This window comes from Corapipo altera, unplaced genomic scaffold, assembly GCF_003945725.1.
Source record: "Corapipo altera isolate COAL_440 unplaced genomic scaffold, ASM394572v1 53, whole genome shotgun sequence".
In the NCBI taxonomy this organism is placed as follows: domain Eukaryota; kingdom Metazoa; phylum Chordata; class Aves; order Passeriformes; family Pipridae; genus Corapipo; species Corapipo altera.
This window is the reverse complement of record NW_020884900.1, coordinates 2,536,611-2,559,900: the sequence shown is the minus strand read 5'-3', so window position 1 is coordinate 2,559,900 and position 23,290 is coordinate 2,536,611. Positions and strand designations below refer to the sequence as shown.

The window sequence follows — 23,290 nt, the reverse complement described above, 5'->3', positions numbered from 1 at the left end:
ATGTGATGGATAATCTTTTGATGTGGTGACTTACCATGAACAGAATAAAAAGAAAGGAAACTTAAGGTTAAATCACAGTAGGAAAAATAATCTTATGTGTGTCTGTGCATATAGTTTAGATTTTATACGTAGTCTTCCACAACTGCACAATAAATCTTTATTTGCATTCTCTATATACTGTCAGATTTCTACTGGTGAATCAGAGAGAAATAAAACATCTTTTGTTTTGAAATTGGGCTAGTCCTGCTTTAAAAAAAATCCAAGAAACAACAAACAAAAGTGAGGACAGTTTTAAGTGAGAGATCAACTGAGGTTGTAACATCTTTCTAATGATATAGAATTATTTTAAGCATGAGAAGACTGCCATGGTGCTTGTAGACTTACCTAATCTGTAGACTCAAAAATCTAGCAACCCAGCAAGTAATTACTATCGTATGTAATGCTTTAACAGTGAATTCTTTGAAAGGCAAAGCTACAAGGTATGTGGTAAGTGTTCTTTGGTGGACTTCTGGTAGTGATGAGAAAGTTGTTCTTTACAGGAAATTGGGTTTAAAGACTCAAAATTCTTCTAACAGTTATTTCAAGAGTGAAGGGGGAAAAAAGAAATCTTAAAAGGATGTCTTACAAACACCCCAGATGCTCTATGTGCAAATTACCATTGCCAGTTTTGTTACTGAACATGGTATCACTTTTTCAAGTAATACAACTGTGTTTCTTGGCCTTTTTTTTTTTCCTTTTTTTTTTGTATTTTCTCTTTTTGGTTTTTTTTGTTGTTATTTTGTTTTGCACAGGCTTACCATCTCAATACAAAATCCTGAAACCCTTAATTCACTTACTGTGTAAATTCAGTTATGATCGAATTTATCTTTTCTGTTTCCCACAAACTGTATCAGTAAGACATCAACGTTATGGAAAATTGTCATAGGCATCTACTCCTTCCAGTGGAGAGTGTGGTGTGCATTTGCAGCTGCCCATGTACTGCTTCCTCTCCTTTTCCTCATGGATGTGACATCCTTCTTATGCTAACTCCACTAGAATAATTTTTTTCATAAGAATTTGGTGGGAGGGGTTTCCATAACAAAACCAGCTGAACCTTGCCAGCTCTGGGCAGGCATCAGTAAATGGAGGATAAATAACCCAGTTCCCAGGATAAGGCATGCTGAGCTCAGGAGCAGATGCCTGGTTCCCAGGGCATGCCCCTTGCCCTCAGCAGTGAGCTCCCACCCAGCCCTGCTCCTGCAGCTCCAGCAGCACTTCCCTGCTCAACAGGCAGGAGCTGACTGCTGGCTGTGAGGAGGGAGGTCACATGTTTGGGACTACAGAGTATTTCCAGCACTGGGCTTTTGTGGTTTTCTATAATAAATGGTCCTTCTCTACCTGATCTCTGAAAGTTATACTGTTCCTTGGAGTAGTGTTTTAATTTGTCCTTTTGCTGATCCCTAAAAGCCATCCAATCCCTTGGTGTCTTCCTTGTGTAAATGGCCAGATTTTCTGAAGCTAAAGCAGCATTACACTATTTAAAGAAGTCCCGTGTTTATATATACAGTAATGCTGTGTTATATTGGCGCTGAAAATTATTTACTTAGTTAATTACTTGTCCCTTATCAGAAATACATTTTGGATTATAATTTCTGCATTGTCTAAATTAAGGAAAAATTAGTAATGGACTTGGTGATTAGAAATACAGAGTAGTCACTGAACAACCTAATGAACCCTTAATATTGTTGTGCTTACTATAAATATGCCTTGTTTTACACTGAAGTGACAGATAAAAATCTGTATGCACAACTTCAGTGAAAGAATATGGCCCTTTCCAGTAAAATGCCTTTAAGTCTTCAACTAGAAATGGAGAGGTTTCACAGAAAAAATGTGGAAGTTTCAGTGAAAAGTTTTCTAAATGAAGTGGTAGAAGCAGGATGCAAACTGTGGCGTTTAACCTAACATGAAACAAGCTTTTAGATTTTGTCACTTGTGGTGAAGGAACAGGTAACAGCAAGCAATGGTAATGGCTTGGTTCTGGACAAGTGACCTTTTAAAGACCTTGAAGTTGATAGTAGCAGCACTCAGATTCTCCTGGATGATACACTGTTCTCCTGCTGAACAGTGCCAACAGGAGAAAGGTTGGTTGATACTTTATCTACGCGGTTCTCCTGTACTTATAGAAGAAACGATAAGAGTTCATATAGATACGCATCTTCATGACTTAGACCTCATTTTTCCACTTCTCTCATCTATGGTTTATGAGCAATTTCAAAAGATGTACAGAAATCTAATTTCCTCTGATCACAACAGGAGCTTTCTCCTACCGAGACCGCTACCTGATAAGAAAATGATTACTAGGTACTATAGTCCTTGCCATGTCATCTTGAGAAGGTTTTCAACCCCCTGTATGCTTCCCTTTGCCATCTGTGAAAGAAAAGCCTTTCCTCCCTGTGTGACTGAACTAGTGTTTGAAATTTCTTTAAAATTCTTTAGGAAACAGAATTAAGTGGCACAGTCAGGAATAAGGCAATTCCAGTAAGATCTCAAGAGACCAGAGTCACATGAAATGCATCATTTTACTTTAAACACTTTTACGAAGATCCCATGCTAAATCATGGTATTTGACATTTATTTTCTGCAGGAAAAAATGAGTTTGTCAATGGCTGTCAGGTGGTGCTCTGTGGAAATAGGTCTACCTACCTGTTACAGAACCTGCAACAGTATTCAGATCAGGTCTATCATCCTAGAAAGCTTCAACTGTGTTGATGTGTTTTGAATTGCTTTTTGCTCTACAGGAGCATCTTTTGTGCCTCTACATATATTGTAACAGTGTGTAAAGGCCTTCTGGGAAGTTTAATGTTTTATTTTGCTGACCTTCTGGATGTAGAAGCATCAGTAATCAAATTTTCTGACAGAAAAATTGGTAACATGGCAAGTTTCATAAAGAATCTTACCAAACTGTAAAATGACTATGAGCTAAAAGTAGTATGTGCTGCCCACAGTAAGATGAGGTTGAATAATAAACAGTTGAAACTGTACTCCTAGGGTGAGCAAATAAAGAGATGTATGGTTAGAGCATGGATTTGAGAAGAGTTTTGGAAGCTGAATGCCAAAATGAAAACAATGAGGAATATTAAGTCGTATTTCTGAAGAGAAATGGGAGTTATAGGTGTGTTTTCACCAGCTTAATCTTACTGTTGAAAAACACTTTGTAGTTATATTGTCACTCTGCTTTCCTACCTACATGTCTGCATATCCATATTACAAAATGTAAGACAAAAAAGGTGTTTTTATGAATCCATTTGGTCAATGACAATGGTATTAGACCTGTGAAAAGTAGCTGTAATATTTTATTCTTAATTTTTGTTGTCATTAAATGAGTGTCATCTGTTGAAGAAAAGTGTTGTATGAAAGTTTTACAGAAGAAACCACTGAAGAATTTTTGACCTTCCAAGTCTATGGAGCTTGGTTCCTACAGAGGGGAAAAAACCCCGAAACCACAATTTATTGATTTTTAAATTATTTTCATTTTTTTTTTTTTTAGGGTTAGAGATAATGCAGCATCAATTAAAAAAAAATAACTTGGAACGTTTCTTGATCATTCTTACTGTGTAGGAAGAACTTAGTTTTCAATATGACTAGTTTTGCAGGAAGTCATGTTTCCCACAGCAATTACGTGGCAGTTTTATTTCTGAGTCCTGCTTTTCAAGGGTCTCACCCTTGATTATAAGTTACAGGAATTATTCTATTAATAACTTTACTACTTACTATTGATCCTGGAATGGTCTCTCCTTTGTCAAAGTCCCTTTGTGCAGACCACTACTCTTGCCATTATTTAATTTGCAAAGGAGTATTGTAATGAAAATTGAGAAGTGCATGCATTTACACAGTCCACATGTAGCACTGCAAATGACTTGTGATGTGAAGCATTGGCTGTCACAAAAAAAAAGCAATGTAGAACATTTGTACACAAGCTGCTTTCACCTTACCTGCTTTACTTAATTTTCCCATTATCCTTGTCTGTATAATATATCTCATGTTTTCTGTGTCGTGATTTCAGCTGTCAGACAACCACTTCTGCATCACTAGGGCTGCCATATTTCTCAACTGGCTTTTCCAGAGCATGCCTTGTTTAATGTAAATACAGGGAATCTGGCACTTGAAGTGTTGAACCAACAGCACATGTATTGGTAGGTGCCTGTTTAGCAGGTTTTATGCTACCAGGAAGTGTTGGGCTTTTTCTGCACGTGCTGTGTGGTTGAGTTTGCGTGTGTCATTAGAAATACCTGTGTTTTTCAATTGTTTGGTACATCCCAGCTAGAACTCTTACAGAGAAGCTTCAATTGATATTGCTGTGTTTGAATGGTAGAACGTATAGAATTTAAGGAGTCAGCTATAGAAATTATATACCATATTATGGTCATCTATCTGCAAGTCAGCAGTCACTTAGGGAGGGAATCCTTGTACATCTCTGTTGTTGGTGCTGCTGTATAAGATGATGAAAGGAAGGAATAGATTGGGGCTAAGAACCTTTCACTCAACAAATAACAGAATCCTCTCAGAATTTATTCTATGCCAATTGTGCATTACCTAGTTATTCATGCATAACTGGATACTGGATGTCTAGTCTCCAGACTAATATAAAATCTACCTGGAAAAAATTAAGACTTTCCTGTAAAAAGTTTGTGCCTCATAACTTAATGTGTGATCATCATTGCAACTGCAGGGAATGCCAAGAAAGAAAGAATTCAGCCAAGTTCTCCAAGTCCAACAGGGAGTTTGTGATGCCATGGGGTTGTGGAAAAAAAAAAAAATTGACCTTTCGATTTTTACATTGAATTTGATCTGAAAGCTATTGAAGAAATAGCATTGTGTGTTCCCATACTTATCCTTGAATCACTTTTCTGACTGTAGCAGCACTTAAAGTAATTGGTCTACTTGAATTAAGCACGAATTTTTGTCATTTCTGATAGTATTTTCTTTATTTAGTAATGCATCACAGTATATAACACCAAATGTAATTAAAGAAAGTCAATTTCACTTCAAATTATTACATATACGTTACTTTTAGTACTTTGATTTGTAAGGTATATGAGTATGTGTGCTAATAGCAGCAGTAAGATTTCCCCCTCTCCAGCCTCCCCAGAATTCCTAGCAAGGTATGGGAGCAGTGGTCAGAGGTTGTTTCCCATAAAAGCTATTAAATTCCTTCAGGACACTGCCTGAAGGGATATAAAAATGATCTTCCAGTTCTGGTAAAGCCTATATTTTAAATGTGTACTGTCATAGCTGACCTGGAAGTTCAATGGTGGCAAAACCCAGTCAGAGATCTCTGGACAAAGAGTTTGGGCAGTTTCAGTCATCTTATCTCACTCATAATTTCAAGACAAATAAATATTAAGGAAATAATTTTGACCTTTCAAATAGTTTGAAAAATGTTTTGCAAAGAGAAGATGCAAGTTCTTTTGAAAAAGAAAAAAGAAAAGTTTATCACAGACTGACACTTTCAAAACAGAAGGCTTGCACTCTATTCAAATTAGTTATTTTTAAAATCAGTTTGTATTTCAAACAACTTTAGAAATATATATCTGAGGGGATGATAATGAAAAAATTAAATTAAAGCGTTTATTAAAAGCAGTTTTCAAGCAGTTTTTCAGCTCAGTCATCTGGTCAAAAGTGAATATTAATCTAGTCCTGAAAGCTCTCATTGTGTATTCTTTACTGTCTCTTTTTTGACTCATTGTATCACTTTAGTGAACAGTCTCCAGGCACAACTTTGCAGAAACTAGTGGTGATTCTGTTTTTTCCCCCCTTCATAGCCTGAAACAGAGAAATGTTTCATAATACAACACCCACTGTCCAAAGAAAGTGCAGAGTTCAGCAACCTGGAACCAAAGGGCACAAATTAATTTGTTTTCAACAGAGGGATCTTTGAAAATTGTAGAAGTCATCTGCAGAAGGTCCTAAGTTCTTGACTCTCTTTCCTGGACTGATGGTAGTTTGAATCTCCTAACTTTTTGAGCCATGGCATAAAACTGAACTATTTGTTCAAGCATGTGAAAAAAACAAGGAGAAAAGTAAGGACGATCTGCAGTACCTGAGCAGGGAACCTGAGGACCTAATTCCAGAAGGGAGTCTCTTTAGTCCACATTTATTAGAGATTGAATGTTTATACATCCATTTAGACATTGTTCAATAAATGCATAGCTGGAAAACAAACAGAAGGATAGAAATTTGTCCTGGAGGGCTTCAGACAGTGACATCATTCTGATGAAATATATTCACATATCTCAATTTGCAATGAGCCTTGAACAAGTTCCCAGTCTCTATTGCCTTTCACGAAAGCAGCAGGGGAGAGAACTCATCTATGTATAAACATGTATAAGTACACACACATATACATATTTATGCATGGATTTCAGGGAAAGCAATAGAGGAGTGTGTATATTTGTGTACATGTATGTGTATTTACTTTTGTGTTAATGTATACCTGAGTTCATATATAGAATTTAGAAAACATATTTCCTCTGCTTCTTTACTGCCTTTACCCAGTCTCCCCTAGTAATCTTTCTGATGCCACTACAGGCAGGACTTCTTTGGCTTCCTTCCTGGTTGGAGATAGTTTCTTATCTGTTACTCATTTAAGAGTTGACATGGCTTCCCATCACTTCTTTGTGTTTTGCTTATTGAGACAGAAATCCCTCTCCTTCTTGAGTTTCTTGTATTTACATACTCCTCTTATTTCTTTATTTTTTACACGATTAAACTTTTTTGTGGGTTTGCTGACTTTCTTTCCAAATTGTTTTTAATATCTAACTAACTGTCCGTAAGTTTCCCCTCCCAGCCAGAAATGTGAAAAGGTGGTAGTTTGGCTCTTAATTGAGTTGTGCTGTGCAGGCCTTTTGTGCCTTTTGCATTTACCTTCTGATTTTAGCTTCTGATTTACCTTCTGTATTTAATGTTTAGATCTGTTGCTTTGGGAGTTATTTTAAGACTTACTTCAATCATTTTAGGAGAAAATGCATCATTAGACTGTAAAAATTAAATAAAAGGCAGAGGAAAAAAGGCTTCAAAGTTGGATTATTGTGAGTCAGAGCCCATTAGCAATGTAATCTAGATGTCTGAGTTCTATTGGAGAGCGTTTTAATATTCATCATGTTATTATAGCATTTGTTTAAATGGAAATAATGCATTATTTTTTGTGTACAAATTGAGTAAACAGGATTAGTCTCACTACTGGGGAACACTGAGTCCAACAGAGATCCTTGTAAATACCAGATATTTTGTTTTCATGTCTCTTGCTTTTGATATCAAGATTCAAATAGACTGTTTCTAACAAAACCACAAAAAGGCAAAAATAGGGTGGGGACATCCCTCTCAATAATTTAATTGGTTGTTTCCTGTGACAGGAGAGCACTAAATGCAAACATAGCTTGTGTAACACTATGTGGAGACAGTAGTTGAGTTCATCAATTTGGAAGATTTTGTGGGGTCAGGAGCTACTGATGGTCCCCACTCCCATGAGTCATCTAGGTTGGAAAAGACCTTTAAGATCATAAAGTCCAAACATTATGTCCAATGCCAAGTCCACCACTAAACCATGTCTCTAAGTGCCACATCTACAGGTCTTTTAAATACCTCCAGGGATGGTGACTCCACCAACTCCATTGCTTCCCTGGGCAGCCTGTTCCAGGGATTGACAACCCTTTCAGTGAAGAGGTTTTTCCTAATATCCAATTTAAACCTGGTGAAACTTGAGGCCATTTCCCCTTGTCCTACCACTTGTTACCTTGTAGAAGATACAGACCCCTACCTTACTACAATCTCCTTTAAGGTATTTGTAGAGAGAGAAAAGATCTCCCCTGATCCTCCTTTTCTCCAGGCTAAACACCCACAGCTCCCTCAGACACTTGTAAGACTTGTGGTCCAGACCCTTCCCCAGCTTCATTGTCCTGCATGCACTGTGTGATGGGACTCAATCTGCTTTAGCCCTTCCCAGACCCTTCCCAGCACTCTATCTCATCTATCAGTAAGAATTGAACCTTTGGGTGGATAATCCCCAGCTGTCACAAAGCAGAGGAGGAAGGGAATTCAGGATAGTAATTAGTGCTGGTATGTATTGTGGTTAGCTTGAATTTCATTTCCAATGTGACTGTGATTTTTCTCTGGTTTGCCTCTGGCCACCATTAGCTTATCTCAGCAGCAAAGTGTCTTCCTCACAAAGCACCCATGCAGAGTCAGGAAAATAGAAAAACTGTGCCATGGAAGAACAGTTGTTATGTTTATATCTAAAGACCAAGAAATATTCAGCCTCTGAAGTACAAAATGCTTTCCTTGCATAACAGACCATAACCCAGAGATCTCATTTCTCCTAATGCAACTCCTCGGTGATTTTGAAAGTCATTTTACTTTGGCCCACTGGTATTAATATTTGACATTGCCATTAAAAGAAATTAAGACATATCTTGTCTTCCAAAAGCCATATAATAACATCAAGGGAACTTTGTTGAGAAAGGAATAATCCATTAACTAGAACCAACATTTCTCTGCAATCACCTTTATCCTTCAAATGACAGAATCTTTACAGGAAGAAACTGTCTTTCATTTATTTTTGTCATAGACATATTAATCCCTCCTGCAGTGGAAGAATAATTAAAGGTCAAATTCTGGCATTGTATTCATGAGTCAGCGCAGCCTGAGCACCAACACCTAACTGGATACCCTACCAGGCACTTGTGGTGTAATAGAAATCTTGTTGGCTGAAGGAAAAGAAGTGTGCTTTAATTTGCAGTGAAGATCTTCCCTGTTGCTCTGCATTAAGGATACTTTGTTATGATTACCTTGTATAGAAGCATATATAAGTGCATCAAATTATTAAAAAAAATAAAATAGTTTGGACTGCCTGAAGTGCACTCTATTTAGCAAGGAGTATTTGGTGACATAGTCTGTCTCTACTGTATAAGGCAGTATCTGTGGGAGTCTTTGTGGTGTAAGCTTCTTTTTCTCTAATTTTACAACAGCTGATGTACCACTGTAACTTGGAATGAGTGAATAGTTTCCTTGAAATCCAGATATAAATGAATAATCACAGGAAGGGAATTAGGGAACTTATAACCTGTCTAGAACTCTCAGAATGACTCCTGAGCTTCAGTCCTGCTGCAGAAACACCTGTCTGATGTGAGGAGGCATTTTTAGGCAACAGAGCCTGATACCATCCATACCAGGAGGCCCACGAGACAGTATCTGCTCCTGTCCTGCAAAACATATGTATTAAGTGCTCCATCTCCAGACAGAATAGAAGGACTGTAAAGGCTATAACCTCAAACTGAAATTGTTTACAGAATGACCTGTCTACATGTATGCAAGGACTGAATTGTTCAGTTTGTGTTGAGTTTTACTTGGTTGAAAAAATATGGCATCTGTGATTACACTCAGATCATGTGTCAGTCTGCTTGTGTTCTGAATAATGCTGACCTTGTTGACCATCTTCAGATCAATCTCCTATGGCAGATGCCTCAAGCCTTTACTATACACATAGAAAATATAAGTGAGCAATGCAAGAGAGAGCTCCAGATTCTTGCTGTGCAAAAGGTTGCCCTGTGAACCTGATTGCAAACTACGAGACAGCAAAGAATCAACCCAGCAGCAGCAGGTGCTCACTTAGATTTGACATCAGGGAGTTCCAAAAGAAAAGGTCTTGTAGAATATCCGAGAGTACTAAAAGCTTTAATCAGACATTGTTAAACATGAGGTAATCCTAACATCCAACACAAAGTCACAGGACTAGTGACTGCTGTTGCTCAGGAAAGGGTTTTTTCCTAATGTTCCAATGCTTAATGCTTTTTATGTGCTAATTAACCTTCTGTGTTTCATCTTTCTCAACTGGTGTCAGGAAAAGTCATTGTTATTCTTATATTGTATAATGGATTAGAATGGAGCAAACCATCTCTAAAAGAGTTCTAACAACCTGGCTCTACAGTAGTTATTGTGCTGTCTTAGGGTCTGCCAAAAATATTTGAATTTAATCATGGTTGTTGCAAGATCTACCTTTCTCTTGTTCACATTTTTAAATTCCTCTGAAGGTGGACTTTTCCATTGCTTAGGACTGCATAAAATTTATTCTGCTGTGCACTGTGGCCATTAATCACTTCATAGTAAAACCAGACAAATTCGAGACCCTTGTGCTGCAGAGTAGCTGGCAGTGCCACCTGAGGGAAAGGAAAATCCTTACAAAACTAATAATCACCTCAGGCAGGGGGAGTATTTGAGGAGCTATGACCCTTTGCAGGAGAGAAATGCATTTTCATAGCAGGTTTTTAATATTAATGTATGAAGAAAGATTACCCTGGCTATCTAGCAAAACAATAGCTAATTAGATATTTGTTTCTTAATAACGATGAAAGTTAAAGTGTTAGAACATTAGGAAAACTATCTGGGGATTCTGAATGATCGCATAGAAAACAAAAAGCCCAGTTTGAATTTCCTCTTATTTGTGGTCACTGCTGGTTTTCAAGTATTGCTTCAGCAGGATCTGTAGAGACACATTTTTTGTCGTGCATTTATTAGACAACGAGGAGGTAAGAATACTTATGGGTTTTGCATGTAAGTGTGAGTGATTTTGGAGCTGTTTAGATCGACATGTTCCTGCGTGTTCTTATATATGTTACCCATCTAACTGAAATATGGTTGGAATACCGCTATGAGGAATTGATATTGATTTGAGTATTCTCTTTAGCAGAACACACTACCAAAAATAAGCAGCTTAATGTGTTTTTCCTTAATAATGGTTTAAAGACTGGAAATTGGCAAGCGAAAGGAGACCTGTGGGGATATATGCAAATAACTTTGTTTTCCCATATGTCTTGGGTGGGAGGATGGCTGCTTTCTATTTAGTTAATTCTTTATGTGTTAAAGAGATGTTGTGTTAAGGGAAAATATCTTATTTATTTATTTTAAGGAAAAAGGAGAAACTCTGGTGATAACGATCTGAAAGAAGTATTCTAAACAGCTAATGTTTATTGCTGTTAATTACTGTGGTAATTGTATAGAAGTGGTAATGTGTGATGTTAATTCCTGGTTTATTTATTTGAGACATGTAAATGCATCTACAAGTGAGCTTTTCATTACAAAATCTTGTGTAGGATGTAGCTGTGTTGTCAGACACCAGACTCTGCCTACAGCCTGTCTCATGGTGGGGTGTCTTGCAGAACTTGACCTATTCTATGGAATATCATAGGTTTAAAATAAAATGAAGCCAAAACAGTCCTTAAACTTAAAGACCACAGAAGCTGGCAAGATATTTTGTCCCTGTCTTTGAACTTCAGTTCCCAAGGAGAAGGATTTTGAGTTTCAATGGTAGGGAGATGATTAAATTTCATTGGTTTTTATTGTCACCTCAGTGTCCACTAATTACTTTGCCTTTGGAATATATTTTTAGTAAGACCTGTTTTAAAAATGTGACAAAACTTGATTTTACTGAAATTGAAGGGAATCTGCCGTTTGTCAGTTGAATGTCTCAGGAGAGGCAGGCCCTCATGGAGAGGGATATATAAATACTTCTACCAACTACAATTGCATGTATGTATTTTCATCAATTATAATAAACCTGATCCCATGGGTCAATCAGACTTTAATGCACCTTGTTCTTATTAAGTGGAGTATTTTGCACTTGGTCTTCATCAGGCTTATGTGCATGGACCAGAACCTTCTGGTTTCCACATGGTTTGCAGCAGCTCTAAATCTAAGACCAAGCAGTGTTCACATTCCTCCTTCTTTTCCACAGCTTTTCTGTCACTCTCAAATGTTCAAAATGTTCTGGTTACATTTTTTGTGTGGTTTTTTTTAGATTTGTTTGCTTTTTAAAAAGTGATAAATATTTTTAACAAAGGATAGCTGTGGTGAGGGTTGAGCTGAAGACCAACCCCAAATATTTCTTAATAAAATGTTAATAACTGAAGCCAACCTAAAATCTAGTTGTTCATACATTTCAAACAAACCCCATGCGAATTATTAGTTTTAGAGAAAAGGTGGTGTGCCCCACTTTATCATCAGTTTTGAGAAGAACCTCTGATTATCACTTCATAATAGGGGTTGTATTTGTTAGCATTTCTGTTGCAGAAGGCTCTTCCTCCTCTCTTTGACACCTTGACCCAAAGGGCTTATGAGGCAAGAGGTTTTTGAAGTAGTGGGTTTTTTCTTCCAAACCACAAGCTTTAGGTAGTGCGTCACTGTACTCCATGGTAGTTTTGTTCTCCTTGTATTGCAGGTGAGGAAGTTAGATTAGTATTTATTAAGTTTGAAGTGGCTTCTGTGTTCATTTGTGGTTCATCTGACAGCCCTACACTTTGCAGTTAGCATTTCTATTTAAGGTACAGGCTTTGTCTCTCTACTTGCTTCACACAGCAATGGGGAAATACAGCCACCCCTATTAGAAATAATTGGCAAAAAGCCATAACTACTGCCACACTATGCAGTGAGGCTTATATCACTTGATTTGCTGAGACTGCATGTCAGAGCCTTCAAAATGATCTGCCTTTCTCCCTTTGTGATCACACCTTGCTTCTGAGGCTTCACTGAACGCAAGTCTTGTGGACTGTGCAACTGTGATTCTGTTCTTCCACTTGTGAGCTTTCCCTCACGATGTGAGAAGCTGCAGAGTCATTTGGGCAACATTAATCAGGGGGCTAATCAGGTTGTCTTCCTTTCCCTGCAGTCCTCACAATTAGGGACATAGCTGCTGCCTCTACCGTGGCACTGACAAAGCAGAGCCAGCTTTTTGAGAGAGTGCTGTTTGTTTTGCAAGCCTGTCCTTACGGCCAGCCACCTGTTGCTGAGACTAATTAGGGATGTTTGAGGGACCAGTCAAGAATAGGAGAAAAATGGGATAAACCCATATGCACACAACACCCATGAACATATGTGCTTAGAAAGTAGTGCATTTTTTGTTTGCATTCACGTCATGCTGTATATAAGTGTGTGATACTTATCTACATTATTTATTACTCTGTATATGTGTGTGCATATGTACATACAAACGTGTATGCCTATGTGCAAATGAAGAGAAAAGGCAATCTGTGCTTCTGTTGATGGATATCAGCTACCTGGAATCTGTAATTAGAAATTAAGCTTTAAATACAGAGGTTGCATAAATACAAAAGACCTCGAAGAAGTAAGAGTTTGGTTTGGTAGCATTTAGGCATATAAAAAAAGGTGATTCTTCTGGAGAAAAAAATGTAACTTTCTTGTTTGATTTTGTTTGTTTGCAAATCAACATCTAGCTTTTCAGGCTCCCAAATACGTCAGTTTTGAGAAGTTGGAGGGTAGGAACTAATGGGTGGCATTCAGGCTTTGAGGAACATGCCTTCATTGAAACTATATGATTTCTTGTGCCAGTTCCTTTGTGTGCAGGCAGCACAAATGTGAACTACATATATCATCTTTGCAAGTGCACATGTAAAAAGCCAACACAGAACCCCCTAGTAATGAGTAGTGCTTACTGTTGTTAGAGCTATAAAGGTTTTCAAGTTACAACTTTGTTTCCAGGTAGCCCTGGTAGCTTCCTTTACTATTTTGCTTTTCAGATTTAATTTGTTATGTTTGGTTTGTCCCAAAGAGTGAGTTATTTTGTCAGTGTCAGGCTATGTAGGTACTGTGATGTTGATTTGTGAACATAAAGTATTTGGCAAACTCAGAAGAGTTTGTATTTTTAAGTACTGTGGGTTGACTATCTTGTAGTATTTTCTTTTATTCTTGCTTTTCCTTCTCTTTCTCTGGTGTATCAGTTGGAAAATCTGAGATTTCCATCATACAACACAATGTATATCAAGCACTCTGTTGTCAGGGGTTCCCATGGTAAGACAGCCCTGGTACTGCTGCCTTCACCACACACCGGGTGTGCCAAGTGTCTTCTCCCTGACATCTCCTAGTTCAGTCAATACTTGGTTATCAGCATATGACAAAATGGGAAGCACAGGGAAGTCCATGTTACCTGAGTTAAGGTTCATGCTTAGGCTTTACTGAAAGCTTCTGAGAACTTAGCCTGGTAGATGTGGCATTGGAAGTTGGCTCCATGCTTGTTATAACTGAAGTCAGACAAGCTGATAAATACTGGAAATGGTTGACTGTAAATCCTGATGATACTCAAGGTAAAATATGTTGTATTACATGATACTGAAGTGAAATTACCTGAAGGACTTGTCTCAAGGACAAATTCAACTTCTTTTTTAAAGATTAACATATCTCCTATGCTAAATTAAAAGATAAAAATTAAATGTGATGTTAAGATATTTGAAATTGTGAGGTAGTAGAATATTTTAGTGTGAATTTAATCATGCTTTGAAGGACTTCAACCTGAATGTCCATATGTTAGAAGAATGAGTGCTCAGGTGTGACCATGAAGAGACATTGCCTTGCTGTGCTGGTCTTCCTGTTTAAACAGTTTTGTTTACTGTTGAAAGTTTAGCACAAGTGATAATAAAGCCCTCCACAATTTTCTTTCTGTCAGGTGTAGTGTTTGATATCTCTATTAAGGCAGTTGACAAAAGGCGTACAGTCTCAAAGAGATGTAAGTGTAATACAGCAGAGTGAAGCTTTCTATTCTAGCTCCCACTCCCCAAGACATTTCGATAATTGAGAATGTGTTTCTGCTATCCAGTGTGTGTTAAAAGGGCAATAATTGCAGGATCTTGGGCCTATTACACCATAATAATTTTGAGTTCCCGTTGTATTGGTCTTTGTTCCATTGTACCCAGATGCTTATATGGCAAACATTATGAGTGGAAGGTAATTCCGCCTTAGGTAATACTCTTTTTCTTTAATGTCCTTGTATACTGATGATTGAAAGTTTAATATGTTTACACAGAGATGTTTCCTGCATAAAAGTGATTATGTTTTCTTTTGAAAGTGGGGCATATATAGGTAGCAAATGTTAAATCAATCTTCCTATTTTCTTCTCATGATTGAAGATTTTATTTTTTTTTTTTTATGGAAGACATCTCTCAGTGAAAAGGGGGAAGAAAGAACAGCAGGATGGCAGGGTTATTATTTTTGTGTACATGGATTTTAAGAGTGTATCAAGGTAAGAATTGTTTCATAGCACTCCAAAGAATAATTTATTTATTAGAATCTTTTGAACAACATTGTATCTGGACAGTGGGAGATGCATTGGTCCCTTGGGAATTAAAGATGTGATGCCACTGCTGACAGCACTCTGCTTCTGCAGCACTGCTGGAAGAAGGGTTAGGCATCGGAACAGGCTTGGGATTGGGCAGTGTCAGAAGGCTCCGAAAAGAGTGTTGGGAAACCAAAGTGGCAGTGACCATGGAAAAGTGACTCTAGATCTTGGAAAAAAATGATCTGTTTCCCACAGCTCTTCTCTCCTCTGTCACAGATCATTATGAATTACACAGACTCAATGCAAACTAACACCACAAATGGATCTGGTCTGCCTTCCAGTTTCACAGTGGTAGCCATGGCTGAGTTTAGGTATTTGTATGGGATAGGTCTCCACATCCAATAATAGTATCTTGCAGGTCAGGGCTGATGAGAAAACAGCTACCATGTATCGCAGAATGACTGAGATCTGGATCGTTTTAGAAAAGCATTCTGGAAACTTAATATATTTCTTTCACAAAAGTGAGAAATAGTTTTTCTTAGTAATTCCTGTCTGCCAGAAGTACAGGGACATGGCTATATCAGACATTAACAAGGAGACGAAACTCCAGAAATGCTATTTTTGCTGTGACAAGACAGACCAGCTACTGATAAACGCTTGGGTCAGCTGGGCCTATTTGGTCCATTGAAGAAAATAATTTAATACCTTGATCATGAGTTCAAAATATAAAACTGCTTTTATTTTACTTAATTTTTAGTTTTTTTGGGGGGACATTTTTAATTACTTTTGCTGGTGTGTTCAATAAAGTGTTTCAATAGATGTAGTTTTCATCTTTAGAGGTAAATATTATTCATCTTGCATACGTCTCTTTCTGAAAACACTTAGGAGAAAAGGGCCAAATATTCTTAAATGGAGATTTTTTTTTTTTTATGTTGACCTTCCCAGAACAGTAATGATTAGTGGTGTTTTGAAGGCAGACTTCTCATTTTATCTCTAGAGCTTTTCTGTGTTTTTAAATATCTTAAATTGAAAAGTAAATAGAAAATGTTTACTCCTATCTCTGCAATTATTTCTCCCTCGTTTTCTGTTTGTTGACAGGCAGGATCATTGTATTTCATTACTGCAGAGTTTCAGTCAGTACATTGATCTTTATATTAAACAGCACTTAGTGCAAACTTTGCCAACATTTGACATCTTTTCCCTTGCTTTTTTCCTTTAAACCCTTGTATTTATTGAAGAACCCTTTCAGTAAATATATCAAACCCTACAGCCTTATTCTGTTTTGCATGTTCTATGCTACTAATAAAATGGAAATAATCTCCAGCCTTAGAAACACAACACTGTGGATGAACTTTTTAGGGAGTTTGGTTTAGCTAGACTTCTACATCAAGAACTCATTTTTTTACTCTTCCCTTTCTACAGATTTTTCTGTATTTCTGCCCAGTTTGCAATATTTGTTACTTAAAAAAAAAAAAAAAAAGAAAGAAAGAAAAAGAAAATGTTTTCTTTGTATGATTTCAAGTTTTTGTTTCCAGTTTACACATTCCAATTTAAATTGTCTGAATCAGTAATTAGTATTGACTAAACATTAACAAAAAGTGTTGACTATGAAAGATTGTTTATTTTATGCCTTGTTTTCCAATTTTTAAAAGCATTTTATGATTGCTTTTGTTCAGAAATGTTTCCAGTTGTTCCATGTCTTTATAGAATCAATTCTTTTGATTTTTACTTTTTTGGTTAATTTTAAATTCTGTTGAAGTTAGTTAGCCAAGTAGATGTCTTGTAAAGTGCGTTTGAGGGCTGTTTGATTATTTATGTGAGCATGCATATGCATGTCAATGTATTTATAAGGAGTATGATTTGACATGTATGTTAAACTCTTTCTCATCTTTTTATATTTATCAGAAAGTACAGATCTTTATAGACTAGAAGGAGAAGTTTGGATGGTACCTGATTTTCCTGCCGTCATTAGGTTTGTTTCGTCTGAGGAAAACAATAATTACTCTGATAAGAGCAGCTTCAAAAGTATTCTGAGGTTTTGGGAGGGATTTATCTATCCATATCTTCAATACAGAAGCCAAAGTTTGGAACTGTGTGCTTATGCCTACAACAGAGCCCTTGCCTGAGGCTCCCAGCCACCTACCCATCAGTCTCTGCTGTTAACCTGTTGTCGATGAGATCGTTCAGCAATACGTTCCTTGGCAGTTCTTAGATTAGAGCGTAGAGAGACATAACGTATTTCCAGAGAGAGAATGAAAGATCACCTAGTATTTTCTCTCTCTAGGGGGTGAGTTCTAGAGGGTCAGTGTGCTACTGCCTTTCCTCTTGAAACCAATGTGGGCTTCATGTATTGTCTGCCACATCGGCTCAGATCAGATTTGTGCAGTTGTTTTTCACCCTGTCACCTTGCACCGTGTTCTGCTTCGAGCTGATGTTATGTAGCATTATGGGACTTAACATGGCCTGACATAACAGAAATTCAAGTTCAGTTAGAGGCAGCCTGTGTAGGGTCTATGGTGCCACTCAACAAACCAATGAGCTTTTGGCTTCGTGACCTGCTTTGCTCACTTAGTAAACTCTGTAAGTCAGGCTTGAAAATGGATGCTCTTGTTTCTGGTTTCATCCTCTGCAATAATTTACCAAGATACGAAAATACAGCCAAAGACCTGCTGGATTTGAAAACAGTTGGAAACTTTCTCCACTTACCTATGTGAAAGTAATCAAGTATAGTCAGCAAAAGCTCAGTACTGGTATATAAAACTGCACTAATGTCTATTTCCTTTAATGTGATCACTTCAGTATTAAAACCAAACAAAATCCTCAAACATGGTAAGCTTAGAGAAAGTAGTAGAGTAAGTATGTAATGGTATTGAAAAGAGTGGGTCAAAGAGCTGCCTGTGGATGTTACCTGTACTATGAGATAAAATTATATCAATAGGACTGTGTTCTTTAAAGTCCGTAGTTCCTTAAAAGTGTTTGGAACTGAGTTCTTGGCTAAATTGCTAGTTAGCAAAGGGAAACCTTCGATAAAAAAAAATAGATAGCAGTAATGTGAGAACAGTCAGTAGAATATAACATTGTAAGAATCCTTGCAATGGATTGGGTTTTGGCTGTGCCACTTCTTGTGTTATCTTCTACAGTGTGCCTATCCTACCTTTTGAGCATTGACATTCACTGTCAAAACTAGTCTTCCAGTACCGTGAAAAATGAATCAAATCAGAATTGATTTCTAGCAATAATGTAGTACAAATACTTTTAATAATTCTGTGGAGCCTCTATGTGTGTTGTGATTTCTGCACTGAAGTGAGGTGCTTTATGAGTCACCGTATATAAGAAAAACCTCAGGAAATACCAGCCTTTCATTCTGTATGTATATATATATATTTTTTTTTTTTTTTTCAAATAAGACTCTGGACCTGAATACGGAGATGCAATGCTGAAGTGATATTGTTTTGGAGTGATATGACACCAATAGAATTCTTTAATTTTCATGCTTACCCACCAGGGGATTTTGAGAGAAGACACAGAATGGTTTGTGTTGGAAGGGACCTTAAAGATTGCCTACTTCCACCCCCCTTACTGTGGGCAGGGACACCTCCCACTAGACCAGATTGCTCAGAGCTCCATCCAACCTGGCCTCGAACACTGCCAAGGATGGGGCATCCACAACTTCTCTGGACAACATGATCCAGTGCCTTGCCATGCTCACAGTAAAGAATTATTTCCTAATATCTAACCTAAACCCACTCTCAGTTTGAAGCCATTCCCCCTTGTTCTGTCACTACATGCTCTTGTAAACAATCTCTCTACATGCAGGAGAACTTTTAGTTAGGAAGTGAATTGTGATCATTTTTTTCTGAAGAATATTTTGACTGATTTTCCTCAACAAAAGGTGCGGTTTCTTTTGTACAATCTAAGGGAACTTGGCATCACTGGAAAGTCTTGGCCTTTTAGACTGGAGTACAGAGAGAAGGGTAGAAAGGGGTAAAGGTCCTAAAGAAAATATAAAAAATAAGCTTGGCCCTCTTTCCTGCTTAGGGTGCCGGAGAAAATGGAGTAAACCCGGGGTTTTATGCAAAGCTAGTTTTTGGACAGCCCATAGTAAAAAACTATTTTATTGGAATATGTGTGGTTTAACATGGTAATTACTAGTCATTTGCTGAGACTGATTATACTGTAAAGGAGCAGTCCAAAGGCCCAAGGAGAAATAAATGAGTCAGAAGGAAAAAGCTGTCATCCACCCATGCATTCACCAGAAATAGAGAAAATTTTTACACAATAACAGGTACAATTGTGGGTTAAGGAACCAGAAGCCAAGGCACTGTCAGCCTGAAAGGCAACAGGAGAACATGCTGTGAGGAACTACTCCTGGCAAATTGGTCTCTGTCTCCATCTTAATAAAGCCATGGGTGAGCTGAAGACCCCTGCAGAAATGAGACTGAGGATTAAAATCAGTTGATGATCAGATAATTTTAATTTTGTTATTATATATATACTTTAAAACCCACTAGATGAACTTGTTTGGTTTGCTAACTTAGCTGTAATACAGTTTTTTGAATGGCTGGAAAAGGCTTTATGTTTCTAGAAATACACTTTGGAGTAGGGTTTTTTTTTGTACCTCAGCTTTTGAAGGCGTGTCCAATTTTTTTTCTTATTGACTCAGATACCAAGATCAAAAAGCTTATGTGGTCTTAGTGCCCTCCTTCTTTACTTTGGTTTTCTCAGGCAGTCTTGGTCACAGCATAATCAGTATTGAAGTTTATTACTTGAAAGTTGATTTACATATGACTATGGAAGCTACAACCCCACCTTTAACTGCAGTGCCGGCAAACTAAGATATAATCACTACAGATCCAGCTGCTTATTGTTATTCAGAGTCACACAGCATTCCTGTAAGGGGAAAGTAGATCTGCTAAGTTTGTTTTAGCCACTTTCCAGCTACCAGAATTGTTTTCTGTCACTTGCTTTAATTGTGTGAGAAAGAAACTTCCTAACAGTGTTCTCACTGACTAACTTTGGAAGTTCCAACCAACATCCAGAAAATGCTTGAAATGTAAGACAGAGAAGTTGGTCCCATGTGTTAATATTTATCTGTGAAAGCAAAGTTCAAGGCACAGAATTTTCTCATGCTAGAAGATATTAATCACAATAAATATTTAAATCTCAAAGCTGCTAAATAAGATAGTGTCTAATTGAGAAGTCTGGGAAGAGATATTTAAGCAGTGCAATGCTCTTCTCCTCAATGAATGAACTTCAACTGTCCAAGATTTATAAAATAGAATGGAGCCTTAAAGGTTTCAGTGTGAAAAATTATTCCTGAAGTTAATGTGTGAGATGTTTTTCTTAATGCTTGATAGATGAGTTTTGTTCCAGCTGGCATTATTAGTTGAGTAAAATGAGCCATTTACTTCAATTCTCAAAAAATCTCAGTTCAGAACTAGAATTTAAATTGGTGTGTTTGTGTGAGATTTTGATTTAATCCCACATTATGTGATGGAAGCAGCTCTTTGCCTAAGTCACTTCAAGAATTGACAGGAAAAAGACTCAATATATACATTGTTATGTAATATAATTCTTAAAAATTGGCCTGAGTTTGAATATGGCAATTTTGAGTAGCCATCAGCTAAGATCACTGATAAAACTAATTAAATTTTCCTTTCACAAATGTGAGATTAAATTGATTTCCAATAGTGGCAAAAGCATCAGGATAGAATTGGAACTATCTTCTCTTTTTTGTGGCTCTCATTGCTCATTTTTTAGACTTTAGTTCCTAAACTTGTCAGGTTTAGGAGAATGGCTTATGTTACAGGGAGCTTTAGGCATTATAAAAACAGTCAAAAGCATGCAGATCTTGTCACTGGAATCAACAAGGAAGAAACATCATCCACTTTCTGTGTCTTTGGGGGTCAGATATGCTGCAGTACAGTAGGAGTCCAGTCTTGGAACCTATGTTCTTGACTGTGAGGAATGTGTACATTAACACTTAAACATACTTTCACAGACAAAGAAGGGGAGGGAGTCAAACAAACTCAAAGGGGAAAGTTATTTGTGATTCAAGGATGGTGCTCCACCAGTGTGGAAATTAATGCTTAGGAAAGAACATAGGCATCTTTTTTTTTTAAAATTGATTTAAGTTTTGCTCTCTCTACTGACCTGGAGTAAGAGAAAGGTACTGCCTTTGGGTACTGCCTTTCCTTTTTCTTATAATAAGAAATTATAAGAGTAGAAGGACAACAAAATGCCTGTCTCAGCAGCCTGTTTGAGGTATATCTGTGGTCTGGTTCTTTGTTTCATCTTGCTTGTCCATTCAGTTCCCATCCATCATTCTCTGGGTGCTCCTTCATGCTAGGTCTGCCAAATGTGTAGGAACTCACACTGTTGGTTTCGGATGCAGAAGATGCAGATGCACAGAACTTCTCGTCAGAAGGAAAAAAAGGATGAACCTGGACTATTCCTTGTCACAACAGTTTGAAGAATGTAGAAAGTCTGAAACCCTCTGGTCTTTTTTTTTTTTTTTTTTTTTTTGTTAATTTTTGGTGGTTGGTTTGTTTGGAGTTATGGTTTGGTTGGTTTTTTATTTGGTTTTGGTTTGTTTGCTTGTAAAATCAGGAATGAAGAGCCCCTTTTAATATAACGCGTTTAGCTGGAAACTGACTTGCAAGTTGAAGTCCTGTAATGTTTTCTGGTTTTACCTTTCATGAAAAGAGAATATAGCGTATATTTAACTATGTCCTCTCTAGCGAACCTCAAAATACCACAAGGCCCATGTACCTTCCATTGTGAAGGTTGCAAAGCCTGAATTTCTTCTTCACCTGTGTTCTCCTTTTAACTGTCAGATTAAAAAAGATTATTGGCTACATTTATTGCACACTTCTGTCCACAGATATTTAGATCTGTATTTTCAACTTCAAAGGTTAAGTGCCAGGTTTTACAGTTGTGATAACTTGGATAGAATGCTAATCAACAGATCTAGAAGCTCCATGAAGGGTTTCTTATAGTACAGTGGAGGACTTCTCATTTTGAATAGCCTTCCCTTGAAAATGTTAATTATGTGGAAGGCATTTTCTACTTTGTTACAATTACCTTCCACTTCCTAGCGAGTATACAGACAATTTCGGACTTAGTTTCTTTATAGCACACATATCACACAAATATTGATGCTGATTTGGGTGTCCAAGTGAGTCATTTGCAACCTGGAGTGTATTGCACTCTAATATCCATAGAAGTTCTTGGTATTTAAAAGAATTCTTTCAACCAAAGATCTCACAACTGTCCATATCTGTGGATTAATATGGCTGTGACTTTTACTCTTGAAAGTGAGTTTTGTCCAAAGAGAAAGCAGTAGTGGAACTGGGGACATCACATTTCTTACCATGTTCTTTTCTTGTGTAATTCTTCCTCCTCTTTCTTTTCCAAAATATGTTTAGATGTAGCTGGTCCTAACTGCCTGGTTTGATTCATGTGCTGTGTGTATCTGTGATACCTAAATATCTATTCAAGACACTCTTTTATTGTCCACTCTGATATACAGTGGGAGCACCTTTCTATATCCAGTCAGACAGATTTGCTTCTTGGGTGAATGTGGAAATGTAAGTTTTGTGAGGATTTGCAATGATACTGCTGACTTGCAGTATCTCCAGCTACAGAGTAATTTTCTATTTTTTTTTTTTTTTAAAGGAATTTTTCAGGTCAATCCTTTCTGACAATCCCTGTCATTCTCTCTTTGGAAGACTGTTCTTATTCTCCTTTAAAAATATAGGATGCACTACTAGAGTAATTCCCATTGTAATTATTGACAGGCTCTGAAACCATCTCTAATCAAGATACAATAAGGAAGTCAAACTGCGAGGAGACTGAATGAAGTATCTTTCAGTGCATTGCATGAAAAAATAAGGAAGGTTAACTTTAATATGTAATTAAAAGCTATGAATACTCCTTATTAAGACTAGGATAGACACACAAAACCCCACCACTCCCAAAAGATTGGATATTTCATTGCCTTCACCAAAACTCTCTGGGGCTGTTAACAAGTTTAAGAAGAAGCTACAAAGACTAAGTTTTCAAATTTGTTTATATATTTCTTAAGTGACTAATGGGTACCACAGATAGTCCTTGAAGAGTTCTTGGGAAGATTAGCATTGACTTTCCACTGAATGGATAATTATCCTACAGTATCACATCTGAATTCATATAGGT

The 23,290-nt window shown here is 37.2% G+C and overlaps 1 protein-coding gene across 2 annotated transcripts in view; it reads left to right on the top strand.

Moving 5' to 3' along the window:
• GRID1 (glutamate ionotropic receptor delta type subunit 1) overlaps positions 1-23,290 on the top strand; it is a 513,783-nt gene that overhangs the window by 200,916 nt on the left and 289,577 nt on the right. The window lies entirely within an intron of this gene.